This window comes from Corvus cornix, chromosome 3, assembly GCF_000738735.6.
Source record: "Corvus cornix cornix isolate S_Up_H32 chromosome 3, ASM73873v5, whole genome shotgun sequence".
Classification (NCBI taxonomy): domain Eukaryota; kingdom Metazoa; phylum Chordata; class Aves; order Passeriformes; family Corvidae; genus Corvus; species Corvus cornix.
In genome coordinates this window covers 2,564,494-2,581,167 of record NC_047056.1, presented here as the reverse complement: position 1 = coordinate 2,581,167, position 16,674 = coordinate 2,564,494, and the positions used below count along the sequence as shown (strand labels likewise).

General features: G+C 41.3%; 1 long non-coding RNA gene across 2 annotated transcripts in view; it reads left to right on the top strand.

The window, feature by feature from the left end:
* Window positions 1–16,674, top strand: part of LOC109145091 — a 222,969-nt gene that overhangs the window by 90,458 nt on the left and 115,837 nt on the right. For both annotated transcript variants that reach the window (XR_005604080.1, XR_005604079.1), the window contains exon 3: window positions 12,411–12,582. This is a non-coding gene — a long non-coding RNA (uncharacterized LOC109145091). The remainder of the gene's footprint in view (window positions 1–12,410; window positions 12,583–16,674) is intronic.

The following is a 16,674-nucleotide window of genomic DNA, read 5'->3' as shown; positions in this document are numbered from 1 at the left end:
AAGTCAATTTTCAGAGTGAAAGCAAAATAGTTTCTGTGATAAGACTATTTCTAAACAATTATTCCAGATTTGATTAGACTGTGCACATACAGTCCTGAACACATTTCTGAGGTGAAAATGTTTATTGATAACAATTATTGTGCATAGAGTCCATTTCCAAAGGAATTTTCCAGACAAAAGATTATTTTAGAGCATTTCTCAAGTAACAAAAAGGACATATAAACTTCAGTTTGTTACTAGAACACACTGGCAAGAAAACCAATCTTATCCTCAAATTTTTTTTAGCTTCCATGCCCAAATCACTAATATTTTAATTAAACCACTCATCCCAGGTGGCCTGCCACAGGATCAGGGCTTCTACTGCAAGTACAATTGCTCACAAATCTTATTTCTTGATGTAGCCCTTTAGGGTTTGGGAAAGTCTTTTTGGGAATAATTTGAGTGTGCTCTGACTTGTGATGACTACTCCCAGCAAAGTTTCCAGGTTTTCCCATTGAATTTGAGGATAAGTGATTTGCTCCAGAACAAACAATCCTGTTGCTGACAGACATAATTACCACGCTTTTCTCTTTGCAAATATTGTGACCGTGTTCTGATTTGCTGTGATCTCATTGAGATCTCACGGGGTCCAGCTGAGGCCATTTATGTCTTTCCACTGGAGCCTACTGAACTTAACCTCTCCCACCTGCCAGCCCTGGGCCCTTCAGTGAAGTCCCTGGAGTTCAGAAAACAGCCAAGAAGCAGCGAGAGGGGTGAGTGGTCAGTCTGTGACAGCAGTTTCAATATTTCCTGTAAAAATACCAATAGCTACTCAAATACCTTTAAAATTAGAAATGCTTCTCTGAACTCCACAAAATTTTAAGGGGTGGCATCAAAGCCCTTGAGATTAAAGTGGTTTTTATGTGTTTAAACTTAACGGTATTAAGTCTGTAAGCCCAAGCTGGGAAATAATAATAATAATAAATATTAATCTTACAAGTCATAGTAGTTAAGAAACGGTGCTGGAAGCTGTTACAGAATTTCAGGTGCCATTGTTGGAAGTTGATGTCAATGAAGTTGGTGTCTGCTTTTGATAGATCAGTCACTCCACTTGCTCAGGCATCAGCAGGGTAGCATTAAGTATTTGTGGCTGGTCTGTTTTCCCAAGGTCATTTTAATTAACCAAAATAACAGCAGGCGATAGAATATTTGATCTAAAATACAGCTAGCAGTGGGGATAAATGAGGAATAATTCTAAATGGATGTGCCAGAGGTGCTGGTAGTGGATAAGCAGTATCACAGTTTATTTTACATAGAGGTATGTGGGAAGCTGGCTGCCTTTAAAATAAATGAATCTATTTAGGCAATCAACCTCTGCTGCACAGTCAGGGGCCTGCAGGAGGCCAAATTGTAGTGTGGCAAGGGTAGCTCTTAAAATGTCTTTACAAATGTCTTGTTTTCTGCTTCATTCCCTTGGTCAAATTGATGCTCTCTGGATGGGGAAAATGGGCAATGCAGTGTCAGGGAAAAAATACTCCTGACTGAGGGCCAGCAAAGGCTTTTGTGGGAATGGCAGCACAATATTTCTGCCCTCAAAGCTTGTCTGCACTTTCAGATGTGCACTGGTGCATTTCTACACTGAAAAAAGTAAAATTGTTGATGGCTATAACTCTATGAAACACTCAGGACTCTGTGAGAACCCTGGGGGTTTTCATTAATAGCACATACAAGGTTCAGATAGCTTGATATGAGTGCATTTAAGTTTTTGAATGTGTTAAAAAGGGTCACATTTGATACTGATTTTTACATGTTAGTTTTATGAAGATAGTTAAACTCTTTGTAACTCCAAATAAAGAATTATTTCAGAGGTATTTGTAGGCAGAGTAATAGGAATGGTATCTGAAAGTGCTGCAGTTGAACCAAATCACATCAGGTCCAAACTGGATACATCCGAGATATTCGTAATTCCACTAAATGTCTATTTTAGCACTAAATGCATCAGGATGGAATTCCCAGGTGTTCATTGGACCATAGCAGATCCTGAGCAATTGAACAGAAGAAATGAGAGTGACTGGTTTAGTCCATTTCCCAGAATATGTGCCTAAATACTCCTAGTTGTGTATGCACATCTCAAGGCATCCTGTACCATAGTAGGCTTTTTGTTTGGTACTCGTGGAGTTTGTGTTACAATCTCTCACTCCCACTGCCAGACTATTCCTGCCTTACTGGAAATGCTGGGTTCAAAGCCCACCTCTCCTGGTTAGATCCACACACCCCCTTGCCTTATTTAGGACTGACTCTGGCACTAGGGGAACGATTCCTCTTGCCTCCCTCTTCACACGTTTTCTGAACTACCTCTAAGTGGAAGTGATACATCTATAAATAAAGGCCACATAACACTGGGTGAGGCAGGAGGCTTCTGTCAGTTATTTTGGTTTGGATGCATCATTAATTAATGAGTTGAGCGTGCTGAAAAAAGTAACAGTAAATGTTTTCATCAGCTGTCAGTGTGACATGTCATTATATAACCTGACAATGTTAAAAAAAACCCCTCGGAAATTATCTGAAGCATTTTGGTCCATAATAGTTTTAGCATTTATCTTTCTCTAAGAATGGAAGTGATAAGTGACCTGAGGGGCTCCAGGCACATCCCCACTATTCCAGCAGTGCAGGGCTACAAGACAGGGAGCTCTTGGCTCATGCAAAGGTCAGTTGGATTTTGTCCAGTCACCTTCTAAAGGTCCCTCCCTCTGAGCTGGAGAGGCTGGAGGGGAGCTGGTCACATGCACAGTCCCTTGGGCGGTCACTTGGTGCAGGGTGGCTGAACTCTGCAGCTCTCCCTGCTCCCGGCTGTCACCTACTACAGTCCCTCTGTTGCAGGTGCAAACCAGGAACAGGCAAAGCAGGTCCTTTTCTGCAGAGCAAAAGGGACAGTGGTTCCCCTTGCCACCCCCTGGGTGACAGCAGCAAATGTGTCTTACATTTAGTCAGAAGCTTTGCTTACAGTCAGAAGTCTGAATCAGTGATGCTGTTGTGGCCAAAAATACCACCTGAAATGCAATTTGCTGCTTACCAGTTGGGTTTTAGGTGTGGAAAGGTTACAGTAAGATACAGACAGCAGGGGCTTTTAACATGTAGAGGTGTTTGAAGCTGATTTCTGTGGATGATTGATTGGATCTGTGGGGGACCACACTCCTCTCTCTTTATCAGTAACACACTTTCTCACTGAACCCAAGGGCCAAACAATTTCTTGGAGCTTCACCCCTTAACACTGCAGTGGCTTTAAGGAGCAGGAAGATTTGGGAGCGTTACCTTAAGAGCCCAAACTTGTTCCTAAACAGTTCCCTGACTTTCCCTGGAGGGTTGTCAGAGGAAAGGGTCCAGCTGCTGCTGCCAAGGATGAGGTACTTCACGAGAATGAAGTACTGGGGCCAAGCTCTTTGCCAAAGCAGTAGTGAGACACTGATGCTTTGGGCTGCCATGTGCCTTGATGAGACTGTTGATCCTTACCAAGAGCAGTAGTGCTGATTAAAATGCCGGTACTTGCTCCAACAAGTTCCCCTTCTCTCTTTCCCTTTAGTTTCCCCAGAAAACTTCCTTGCATTGTGTTTTGTAAACCATGGTTACACTGTGCTCTTGCCATGTTTTTGCACACTGTGCTTATAAACTAGCAGATAACTTAGAGCTGCTTTTCATGTAGGAATGATATTTGCCCCTGATATGTTTAGAGCAATTCCCAGCCTTGCCTTCTGGGTGTTTGTGCTCATCCCTTACTGCCGTGCCATCAGTGGTAGGTAGGATCCTTTAAAAATCTAAGCTTCAGGAGTGAGTCAGACTCTTCATGCTATTCATCTATTTTTTGCTGCTTTAGCCATAGCTCTTAAACACTTTGTTCAGATGCAGTGCTGGGTTGTGGAGGCATTTGATTCCTTATTTTATTATTTAGCACATTAGTGCTTCAGAGGCTCAGTTAGGTCCATCTGTCAGACACCATAAAAGCACAGGACATAAAGATGTTGGGTTTACACCTTGTCTCTCCCCAGTACACACCCAAAATTTTGATTTCTGGATGAAATGTTGCGTTTGCTTTGTACCTGCTTGGTAGATCTTTCTCTGTTAATATCACTGTCACCAGCCATGGCTTTGCTGTACTGTGAACTGTGTGTGAAAGGCTACAGCAAGGCACTGCCATTGCATTATTGTTAAAGGAAAAAATAGATTTTGACATTAAGCTATTGTAGCTTTCAGGGGTTTTTTTAATGCCTCCTCCAGATTTAGAGGTTTACCAGTGTTTCAGTGGTTGATTTAGTAAGAAAGTTGGATGAGGAGCTTGTCTTTTTCATTGTTGTTTATAGTTGTGGTTTGTAAGAAAAAGGTGATTTTTCTGGCCAGGGGGAGTTTTAAATGTTTTAAGTAGAACTGAAATTTTGCCTGTGCTGTTGCACATGTTAATTCCAACACATGAGCCTTGTAAAGGGGGTGTTGCCCAGTTCATCCCTTTGTTCCCTTACAGCAAAGGAAGAAATTAGAGTTTTTCATCAATGTGCAACAAGTTAGGTAAGAGTTCAAGCAGGTGTTAAGAGAAACATTAATCAGCTTCACATGTAGTGCTGTATTTTATATGTTTGTGATTTATACCTGGGTGAATGTTTAAATTAAGTCCATGGATAAGTTGATGATGACTATAAAATTCAGCAAGAATTATAGAATATGGCTGCAGACAAGGCAACAAACTTGGTTTAAATCTGTTAGAGTGGATAAGGTGGAAGTCCACCTGAGCAGACTGAAGTCACTGCAGGATTTAAGTCTTTAAATCTGCTGAGGGACTTCATTAGACCACTGCAAAAGGTAGGAAATGTCACTGACAGCAGCAACAGAGGAAAAATTCAGGAATTTCAGATTGGAAAACTAAAAAAAGTGAGGCTTTCAAATTGGTTTTAATAAATATTTTTTCAAAGCAACAATTTGGGTTTCATTTCCTCTGTCAAGCTATATACAAGTAAGTTCTTCACAGATTTTATTGTTTTGTTGGGTTTTTTTAGTAAGAAATAATACTAAATTTCAGAAAACTGAAGCCTCTGGCAAATTAGGAGAGGAGTCACAGACAATGAGAAAATATTCGTACATCAGTTATATGATTCTTTTCACTTGCTCTTGAAAAAAAGCTGTCAAGTTTTCTGTGAGGGAAGGAGATTTATGTGAAATTGAGGTAATTGTGTCTTTGACCTACGGACTGGATTTCTTAATCTGGGCTTGTGAATTGCAAAAGTTGAATTCCTTTTGAAACCTGGTTAGAAAATATCTCTGGAGAATAAAACAGTATGAAATGGAGCCCTGGTTTTATTACAGAGGCTGCTGTAAGGGTGACTTTGTTTCATGTAATTGCTTGGGGACCTCTGTCTGATCTCTTCACTTGAAGCTGATAGTACAGGCTTTAATTGAGTAAGGCTCCTCTTGAAGTGGAAGTAGTTTACATTGGGAAATTCATTTCTAGAGCTGAATATCTTGGCCTTTGTCTCGGATAAAAATTAATTTTGCGCCTCTGCATTCACCACAGCTGACAGCAGCACTTGCTGCTGCCCGTCCAGCCTGGGATTCTCAGCACCTCCAGGATAAACTCCCCTTTCCGTGTGGTTCAAATGCAGTGCTGAGCTCTTTGTCCCTTTCCAAAATACTTCACGTCAAAGCTGTGGACAGCCTACATCTCAAATCCAAGGAAATAGGATTGGCAGCCTTTAAAAAAAAAGCAGGATAAAATGCAACTTCACTTGTTTTCTTGCTTTCCGGTTTGGGTTGATTTATGAGTGTATTACTAATTCTTTTAAAACTCTGGATTATCGTGGAATGTCTGAAACCCTCCTGGAACCCAGGTAAAAATGAATGACAATTCCTTGCTTCAAGTAATGCTTCAACTTGCAGATGGCAGTTCCAGGTTTGGCTCCAGACTTAGAAACAAGAGAGAAGTCTGAAGTTTTTGGGGTTGATTTTTAAAAACAAGAAATCCATTTGGAAGGGAGCAGGCAGAATAAAGAGCAGATAAGGCAAAATAATGCCTACAAATACCAGCTTATCTCGTACATGTCCTAAAGCCCAGCCTAGTCTGTGAGATCAGGGCAGCATGGGAGAGTGCAGGTTGTCCTTATCAGTAAATGTTATCGGGATAGAAATCTTTGAGTGATCCTGTGCTGAAAGGGAGACTTGGCATGAATGAAGCAATCTGTGTAGGTGTAGTAACTGAGAGCCTTTTTGGTCTCTGGTGTCAATCTTCTTTAAGAAGGGGCTGTACAGTCCTGCTGCTGCCAGTTTCCATCTCTGCTGATGCTAAATGTAGCAGTTGCAGTGATTGGCTGGTGCTGGTTTTTTGCTGAAAGAAAAGCCTTTGTCATGATGAGACAAAAAGGGGGTTATTTTTAAATTCCTTGAACCCTTCTGTAGATGAGGAAACACAGAACAGTTTGTTTGCAGGTGGCAGTGATCCTCTGCATCCTTGGACTCTGAAGCAGGTTCAGTCATGCTTCTGTTCAGTACTCAAAGAAAGGAAAGCCAAAAGGAGTTCCTGCAGAAAGCAGAACCCAGTGAGAAAATGTATTTATTATTTGTCTATCTGCCTCCTGTAGCAGGAGGGAAGTAGCTGGTGCTGGTCATAAAGCTTTTCTTGGAGACTGGTGCATTTTCTGAAGCAGTCTTGTAGTTCTGGAGAGTCATTGCTGGTCTTGGATCCTCTTTCTAACCCTATTTGTGTTTTGCACCCTGGCTGTTAATGCAAACACACAGCCTGGTTTAAGGTAGAAATGACACAGAGCAAACTGAATATGAAGTTCAAGTGTTTTGTTGGTTCAGGGTTGGATTTCCTGGGGGTTTTTTTGGTGAGTTTTCCCCCACTTTACTTGTCTTTGCACTTTCATGTCCATCTTCCAGAAGGTTGTCTGGGTAAGCAATTATTAAACCTGTCTTGGGAAATTTGTGCATTTATCACCGAGTGTTGTGCTGCCTTTCATCACGTGGCTGCTGCACGTTTGGGTGATGTCATGAGCTTGAGTCTTCAGCCAGATTTCTTCAGTGACCTGCCTTGGGTTTAATCTGAAAGGATTTTGTCTGCAAGGCATTTACATTCCCTCGGGATTTGTCAGGATGATGACAAAGTATTAGTGCATTTCTTTTAATGATGTCTGCAGTTTGAAGGAGCTAGATAAATATAAATGCTCTCTGCAAATTGAGATGAAATCCTGTCTGAGAGTTATACAGACAAAAGGTATTTAAGTGGAAAGATCATGCAATGAGTGTTTTAGCTGATCCCTTTGATCACACTGACATTGAATATATCCAGTGTTTCTCATTTTCTCTGAGAACATGGGGTGCCATTTCCTACATCCCAGTAAGGAGCACTGGAAGAGAAGAGGCTGCTCTGAGTGCCTGGTGCATGCTGGAGCATTTTTGTGCAAAGTAGAACTGATTAAACATCATTAATGATTAATGCATGATTTGCACATTCAGTGTTCATTGCTGGAGCTGAAATCTCTCTTATTTGACTTCAATCTGGTGGAATGATCTCAGGAACGTTAAGCAAAATTACTTCAGTCCTTTTATTCCAGTGAAAGAATTTAAAGGAAGAAAGGTTTTCCAACTGCTGTAAAATGGAGACCACCTGTCTTTGATCAGGTTTCTTTAGACTAACAGTGTTTTAGAAGGGAAGGCTGGGGGTGTAAAAGGCAAAATTATCAAACCTGAATTTAAAGAAAAATAACTTTTAAAATAATAATGTTTCTCCCTAATTGTTCTTTATAATATATATAATAATTTGTAGCAAACAGTTCAGTACTTTGAAGCTTATTCAGAAAACACAGCATTACTTTTTAAACCTGAAAAAAAAAATTATGGTCAGAGGACAGAGCCCTTGATTGCATTCAGAAAGCTGAATGGAATTCTCCATGCAGTCTCTCACACACGTTCAGATTTCATGTAGGCATCTTGCAGTTTTGCTGAATGCTTTGATCTGATTCTCAAATTGCCCAAAATCACAGTCCTTAGCTGGATGGGAAAGACGGTGCAGCCACAGTGGTGCAAAAGGGGAAAGAAGCAGCCTTGATTCTGTTCAGAAAACAGGGAAAATCAAACCAGTCTGCTGGCATGGCTTGATCAGAACTGTTAAAACTCGTATCTTGTCTTTTGGCCCTAAGTTGGTTTCAAGTCTTGGTTTACATGGCATTAAAATAAAAAAAAAGGAATCAATATCCGTCTGTATAACATCGCTATCTTACTACATTGCTTGTATGTTTTATGTCACCCACACAACAGGGAAAAGGAAAAATATGACCGGTTAACTGTGTGAAATTTCCTAAAATTTTAATTCAATTTAGAAATTATATTTCAGTAGGCCTTTGAAATATTTCTCTTGTTATGTTTCTTTCCCCCAATGAACACTTTTTTCTTTCCCCCCCCTTTGAATACTGTTCCACAAATAACTCTCCAGCTACGATTTCTTTCAGGAGTACTTCTGTTTTCAGTCTATAGAAATAATTTTATCTTCTTGCTGTTATGGCAGTGACAGATGATATTTTCTTTTTCTCTACATTTAGACACCTTATATTACCCAGCTCACTGAGGTAAAAAAACCCTCCACATGCTGAGGCTCCAAAACCCTTGATGTGCTCAGAAAAGGCACTATATTATTTACTTCCATTTCCCCCTCTTTTTGTTTTTTTGCAAAGGTTATTTCTGAAATCCAAAAGGAAGGAAAAATGGCCTGTTTTGGTTGAGACCAGGAGTGTTTTTTAGTGAATTTTTGTATGGCAAGTGCTGTGCTTGGATTGCCCCTGCCTTAGAGACAGCAGAGCTGTATGTATAATGTATCAGAAGGGATAAACAATGCACATTTTAAATGATATCCTGATATTGCTCAGAATGTGGCTCCCTCCACAGAAGGACTTGTGGAATGGGAGCCAGAGAGAGCTCATCAATATGGCTGTTAAAGGGATCTTTCTTTGAGGTTTTTCTTTGTGCATGCATACACAGGTTATTTGTTTAAAATTCCTTGTACATCTGCATTTGCTGGGTACTGAGTTTTGGAATTTACACTGTCTAGCTGCTGTTCACAGTTGTTGTTTTGTTGTGGAAAGGTTGGGCCTTGAAGGGCGGGGACTTCAGTCCTCACTGCTGTGAGGGTGACGAGGACACGCAAGCCATCTCGCCATCCCACACCACATCAGCCAGTTATATTTTGCTGCCAAATCCCTAGGAAACGTGTTTTCCCTATAAAGCAGTGTGTAGAGAGCGCTAAGTGTCTATTTTTTGGAAGGCTTTCCTCGGGGCGCGGTGCCATTTTGCCCTTGTGGTGAGGCTGAGGGGCTGCTGGGCCCACGCCCAGTGCTGCGTCCCCTCACGGCCCCCACAGCCCCTGCTGCTTACCGAGACAGTTTTGGCTGCTTCTACTGCAAATATTTGGTGAATTGTGCTTGGTCTTTGGACCAGCAGAGACCCTGGCACCTGGGCTGCACTTTTCCCCCTCAGAGCTGTGGGAAGACTGAGCGGGAGTGTTCCCATGAAGGGGAATCCATGTCTCCGGGCCATGTCAGGTGAGCTGGGGCTCCTCATACCCTTCCCCTGTCACGGTGTTTGCGAACATGTTACTTTCTGTTGCCAGAGGGCTTAAATATTCAATCTTTATTTTAACCCGCTGAGCCCACTTAGTCCTCTGAGGGGGTTTGTGTAAAAATAGCAATAAAACCCCAAAACATTATGGCCGTGACTTGTACACTCAGAAGAGCACTGGTAGATATGGGTGGATTTTAGACAAAATTGTCCTTAGCAAATCTAGAAGTATTGTATAGAAAAGGCCGTGTGTTTCTGTGTGTCCTTAAGTTATTGTTTATTATCCCCCAGATCACAATGTTCTGGGAGCCCTTTGGCATGGCTGGGTGGGTTGTGCTTGGTGAGCAGTATTAATATTTTTGGTAAGATTGTCGAGGGAGAAGCAAAAGCAGCCCTTTGGTGAGGCATTTGGACCCTCGGCAGCCCCAGAAGAGTTGTCTGTGGAGGTTTTGTTCCTTGCTTGTACACTCCAGTTTGCTCCTGGGATTTGTGCATTCCTCAGGTAGCTGGCTGGTTTTGCTCTCCTGGGTGCTACAAAGCAGTGAGGCTTTATTGGCATCAGTGTGTGAGATCCTGTGACTCTGTTTAAACTTATCCTCCTTTGTGGCTAATGTTTGTGCTGCTTCTAACCAGCTGTACAACTTTCAACCTGAATGACCCTTCTTTCATTTAAAAAGAAAAATAAAAAATATCAGAGGTGTGTTTTATCTTCCCCTCTGTGATTGGGAGAGAAAAAGTAATCACTGTGGCCCTGGTCATGACAGAACTATCTGAAGGTATTGGCAATTCTGCTTTCAACTCTCACCCTCTGAAATTCTTTCTTCCACGTTCGGGGTAAAGCGCTGTATTCTTCTACATGTTTGTGCCATCATGATATTGATAAAACCTTGTTTTATTCCTTTACAGTGCTCTTGACTCAAGGTAACCTTGACATTCACCTCTGGGACTTGATTGATTTCTAAAGTTAAATGGCTTTGTTAATTAACCAACAATTTAGGCTTCTTTACCAAAATCAGGGAAATCTGCCTTTTTGCTGTTGGGAGATCTAAAATGAGAGTGACCCAATTGCTGTTTCCCTGAACTAATTTAGAAAGGGAACTTGAAATGCTGGGGGGCAAACTTGGGTTTATTGCGGTATTTTATGTATTCCATTAACTTCTTCAGTTGTGGTAGCAATGCGGAGGAGAAATGATAGCAAGTCTTGAGTCACTGTTCATGTTTTAAATAAGACAAATAAAATCTTTTAAAAGATAAGTACGGTTGATACTTAGCACAAGCCCAGCTCTGATATGCTTCAGGGATTCCTTTAAATTCCTGTTCCTGAAAATGAAAGAATCACCCTGTGTGGCAGATGCAGAGGGAATTTCCTGTGTGCAAAGAAAAAAAACAACCCACGTTAATTAATATTCCTGCTGAAAAGAAATTTGCAGGGAGTCAGAGGAGCTTCTCTGAAGTTGCCAGCTGTGGAATTTGAATTTTGGGCATTTATTCATAGAAATCATTGGGGTTTTGTGGCATTTTTCTGCCCACTCCCCGCCCATTTGATTAGTGTCATATTTATGATGCTCAGCGGTTCTATACTGGTGTGGTTCCACCCTGAATGAAGTGTCTCAGTGGCTTCCCACCTGTGTGGATGGAACAGAACATGAGATGTTGGAGGTTTAGGGTCAGTCAGAAAAATAGTGATGGCTTGTTACTCTTTCTAAATATAGCTATATTTTTCTTTTTCTAATGTATTTTATTTTGGGGAGTGGGCATGAGAAGAGGAAGTATCAGAAAATCAGGTGAGGGAGATGTACGAGATACTGTCAGTAACATTTTTGCCTTCTTTTGTAGGAATTATTGGAAGTTACCTGCTCTTCGTACTGGTTGTAGGCACAGGCGGGCATTTAATGACAAACTGGCAAATGAAACTTTTTCTACATCCGAGGATTCTGTCAAAACCAAGAAAGATGGGGAGACTAGGCATGATTCAGCTGTAGACCTCTTGCTTCCCTCTTCCCATTTCTCTGTCTCCCCTTTGCCTCCAGCCGTACAACTGCTGCTCCTTATTTTGTGTCTGCTCCACACATGAATGATCAGAGCTTGTCTGAATGTACTACTTAACCTTCTTTCCCTCAAATCCCTTGGCAAGTAAGTAACATATGGGCAACATTTTGGGTACAGCTCACATTCAGAGTTTAGATACAAGTGTGATACTGAGCTTGGGTTTGAGCACAGCTGCCTAGTTTCCTCCCAGAATTTCCATTCAGAAATCCATGTGTGTATAGTGCTTATGTGGACATCACAAACCTACATTTTCACCCTGATAAAGTGCTGAGTGTTGTCCATCTTTATCCATAAGCAGCATTAGCTGCACTTAGTTCCTGGTGGGGGGACTGGTGCTGGGAAGGTGCACAGTTGTGTCATGAAATTGGTGACAGTGAATTCCTCCTGTTCCCAACCAAACCTTGTTCCTTTGGTCCCTTTCTGGTTTTATTTCCCTGCTAGAAATAATTTTCCCAAATTATGTAAATAAAGCTAAATAGACATTTATATGTTTATAGTTACTATTGACTAGTGGTAGCAAACGGAGGCATAATTAGCTGGTGGATGGCAAATGGGGATTGTTTCAAATTTGCTAACCTGGTAGAGATACAAAATAGAGTTCTGGCTACCCAAGGTCAACAGTAAATCACTTTTTAATCTTAAAACAGCATTTGACCCGAATTTATGGAATAATTTTTTCAAACCCATGGAAGTAAATGAGATTTTGGGATGAGCCTGTACTGGTGATTATTTGATTTCATGGGAAATAAAAGACCTGAGGCTTATGAAGTGTTTGTTGGTTTTTTTCTTTCTAGTGAAACAATGAATGTTAACTCAAGAAATGTGAATTGTTTGTAATTTACTGTGGAAAAGCTTCAGGCATCTAACCTCAAGATAGACGAAAATGCATCGTGTGTTAATCAGGCAGAACAAGGAATAAGGAAATAAGAGACTGGGTGCAAAGATTTCACAAATCTCAGTGATGTGGTAAGTGAATTTTGCATATATTTGTAGCTAATTAACTTGCTTCTGAATTACTGTAAATTGCTGTTGTAGCCACTGTGACCCTGGAGTTTCAAGGTGCTCCCAGGGAGCACACAAGAAGGTTCCTTCGATGAGACTGGCAAATAAACAAGGACAAAAGCCCCAGGCTTTTCTCTGAGCCTGACTGGAGAGCAGCAGTGACAGAGGTGATGAGTCAGTGGACAGTGCTGGCCCCTGTCCAGCCTTCCCATCAGCTCAGGGATGCTGGAGGCATTTACAGTCAGGAGCCCTGGCTGCAGGAGCTTTGGAAGGCGTTTCCACGGCTGCTGAAGTGAGGTTGGAAGGGAAACTCAAAGCACTGTTTATCTGTGACCATGAACCCTTCTCTCTTCCCAGGAAAATAAAAATATAATGAGAAGGGGGAACATTCCCAAGGTCTTTGTGGATCAATGTAATGTTGAGCTAAAGGAAATTAGAGGTTTGTTGATGTTCCCAGCAGTAGAAGTGGTATAAACTGATGTGCAAAGAAAGAATTTACTTTGCAAGGAACACTTCAAGCACTACCATGCATTCACAGCTGCATTTGCAGTTAAGTTACAGATCGGGTCAAGTGTCTTTAGCTCTGTGGTTTCCCAGAGGTCTGGGAGACAAAGCTGACATCAGGGCAGGTTTGTACTTTTCCCCCTTAGTGTTCTGGATGCTGTTGCGTTTTTACCACTGTGGGGCAGTTTACAGAAGTGTTACTTGAAGTGTTGCACAGACGTTGAAAGGCCAGCACCAGTGACACAGCAGCATTAGGAGGGATGATAAAATGAGGGGTTTCAGCATGTGCCCTTCCTAAACGTGGTCACATAAGTAGAAGGTAACACCTGGCACCATGCCTAAACTTCTGTCCTGCCTTATTACAAGGGCCTGATGTCAAAGGTCAGGGAAAGACAGCAGGGACCCTGCAGGTCAGTCTGTACCTCACTGGGAGGAAGCTCTGTTCATCCTGAAACATGGCAGGGAACAGTGGCTGGGGACACTCACTGCGTACAGAGAAATCTTGGCTTAAAGTGACCCATGGCCTTCTGTAAGAAAAGAACAGGAAAAGTAAGTCTAAACCATCCAAAACACCAGTGATGATGATGAAGAAAACATCCCTGGATGAAAAAGGTGTTACTGAAAAATATAACCTAACAGCAACAGTCTACAGTTAAAATTACTTTAAATTGTGCAGCTGTAATAAAGTTCCAAGTGTCAAATTAGCATTTCTGTTTCATTTCCAATTCTTGTGTTTTACATTATAACTGCATGAAGGTGCTATTAAGAAAAGCAGAGCCCAGATGTTGCTGCTGATTGTATTGTTTATTGTTGTGCAGAAGGAAAATAATACCTGATTTATGATAGAAAACACTGTGGGGATAAATGCAAGCACCAGAACTGGATTTAAATGATGTTGCTACAAGTGGGATGCATTTTCCTTTTTCCTAACCCCTCTATTCCCTAAACCCCCTGTAAGGCTTCTAGTGCAATATTCTGCAGTCCCTGTGCAACCCAACTTTGCTGAAGTCTGAGAGAGATTTATGGTTACGTTACTTCTGCCACTCAGAGCATCATAAAAACTGTCTCCCAGCAAGAAAACAAAGGTTTCTGGGTCTCAAGGAAAAGCAAATACTCTGAGCACAGTTCCAGGTAGATGCTCAGATGTTGTGGATTCCCAGAACTGCCTCTCTATTTTGGGCCGTGTTGCCTCCTAGAATCACAGAATACTTTAAATTTTAAAGATTTCTAGAGGCCTCTAGTCCAAGTCTGTGCTTAAATCAGGGCCAGCTTTCACCTCAGTCTGTTTGCTCAGGCCCTTGTCCTGCAGAATTAAGGAGATCCCATGGGTCATCTGAGCCCCTGTTTTTCACCAGCCTTGTCTCTCTCTCATCAGAATTTTCTGTGCCCCTACCTTGCTTTTCACTTGCTGATAAATACTACCTTGCCTATAGAGGCAAGAGAAAAAGATTATCCTTCCCCCTCTTTGGTGACTCACTGGTGTAGTTCAGCACAAGATCCCATACGCTCGTCTCTATTTATACATTAACTGACATGTGTGATGCAAAATGGGATAAATATAGGTAATTTCTGGCTCTTGATGGAGACCAGATATGATGGCAATCAACCTGGAGTGTCTGCTTTCTGTTTTGTTTGTCCTAGGCACAGCCTAACAGCCACTTCTGAGTCTGCTCATAGTGCTTTTAAACATAAAGCACTTTCAGATAGTTTAAAAAGTGGTCCTGCTGTGAGAATCACTATTTGCTGTTAATATAAAGCATCTCTAAAGGCAGCTCGCCATTACTGTGTGCTTATCACAGGTAACCTCCTGTTTTGTGCCAGGGAGAACCTCTAGCACAACTGAGCTTTCCCCTGTGTATAAATGCCTGCCTCATACTGCTGCCCCCAGCAGTGCTAATTAGAGTCATTAATTCTGCTTGGCTAAAGGTATGTGCTGTAGGCTCTGAAGCGTGTGCTACACCCACTTCTCCAATGGCCCCTTAGGAAAAAAAATCCTCCTTACAAAGCCTCAAATCCTTTTTCCTCATTTTTGCATGTTAAAAGGTACACTCCAAACAGGGATTTGTGTGTGGTGTTTGAAGGCTGTTGCTGTGAGGACACGCGTGGCCTGCTCTGTGTAGCCATGAGAGCAGAGTCACTTGGGGTTGTGAGTCACTGCCTGGCTGTAATTAATGTCCGTGTGCATATTCAAAACAGAGTGTGGCAGGGGGGAAAGATGGCACTGGTGTGACTCCAGCAGCCGTTCCCAATAAATTGGTGGTGCTGACACATTTGTGAGTGACTTTGGCTGTTGGATTGCAAATCACCCCAGCAGGGGAGCCAGGGTCGCTTGACTTTGTTAAACGCAGCCAGGTGTTTAATATTTTATTAAAGTTTAATATTAAATGACACCTTCTGCTTAGTTCATAGGTTCATGTGTGGGTCAGTTCCTTCTTTTCTCCCATTATTCCGGTTACCTGAGAATAATCCAGAGTTTTACACAGCCCAGGCTTCTGGACAATGTAGGTGCATGAGCTAAAGTGGGAAATGCAGGACTGTGGAGGCAGTTGAGATTTATTGGAGCTTGCAGCTTGTCCCAATGGACTTGGCTTAAAAATATGTTTAGAAGATAAAAAAGGGAAGGTTTTTCCCATTCCATGAACCACATGAGACTTGGCTTCATTCCTGTTTTGCTTTAGGTAAAAGAAATGCATTTACTTTGGATTTTTTCCTAGAAAAAAACTAAAGAAAGAGCCTGCACTAAGCAATAGTGTTGTGGTGAGAGAGGGGAAAGATTTAGCTTCAAGTTTTTAATGTAATAACTTAAATCTGGGTTTGAGGTGATTTTTGCTTTCATAATTAATGGTCACTTGGCTACTTTGGGGTGTAAATATTTTTCTTTTCATCTTCAAATTTCATTTGATACCTAAGGGCTTAATTTAAAAAGGTAGCAATATTCTGGTAGGACAAGCTCTAGATTTAAGTAACTGCTGCTTTTATTTTTTTTTTGACAAAAATAGCACATGAATTGGCGGGGGGGAAAAAACCCCTAATGTATATGATATCTCACTGGGGAAAATCAGGGCTACAAGTCCCCATGCTGACTTCCAGGAGAAGATATATCCAGGAAAGGAAAAACAGCACTTAAATTGCTTAGAAAAGTCAATTTTCTCTATGGCAAAATTGTTAAGTGCATTTTGTTTTAGAGAATCTATGAATATTTTGATTTTTCATGTTGATTTGGAATGCAAATAGATACTGAGTTATCAGAACTTGCCAGTGGGCAAAAAAATCTGAATTTCAATCAATTTTGCTAAGTACCCAGCAAAGAAGGGTTTCTTAGAAGTTTTATTCAATATTTTTCATTGTACACGTGCAAGGAAACGTGATCTTGCAGCTTAGAGATCATCAAGCAGTTAGTTTGGGTTTTATCCCACTGAAAACTTCAGAAGTCCAAAATGTTCCAGAGCATAGATTTGTTTTTTAATGGGAAAAAAGTAAATAGAAATTTTAAAAATGGTGAACTTTATATTATGTTTTCCATGAGGTTCCTGATTCTTCTTGCTGAAAATT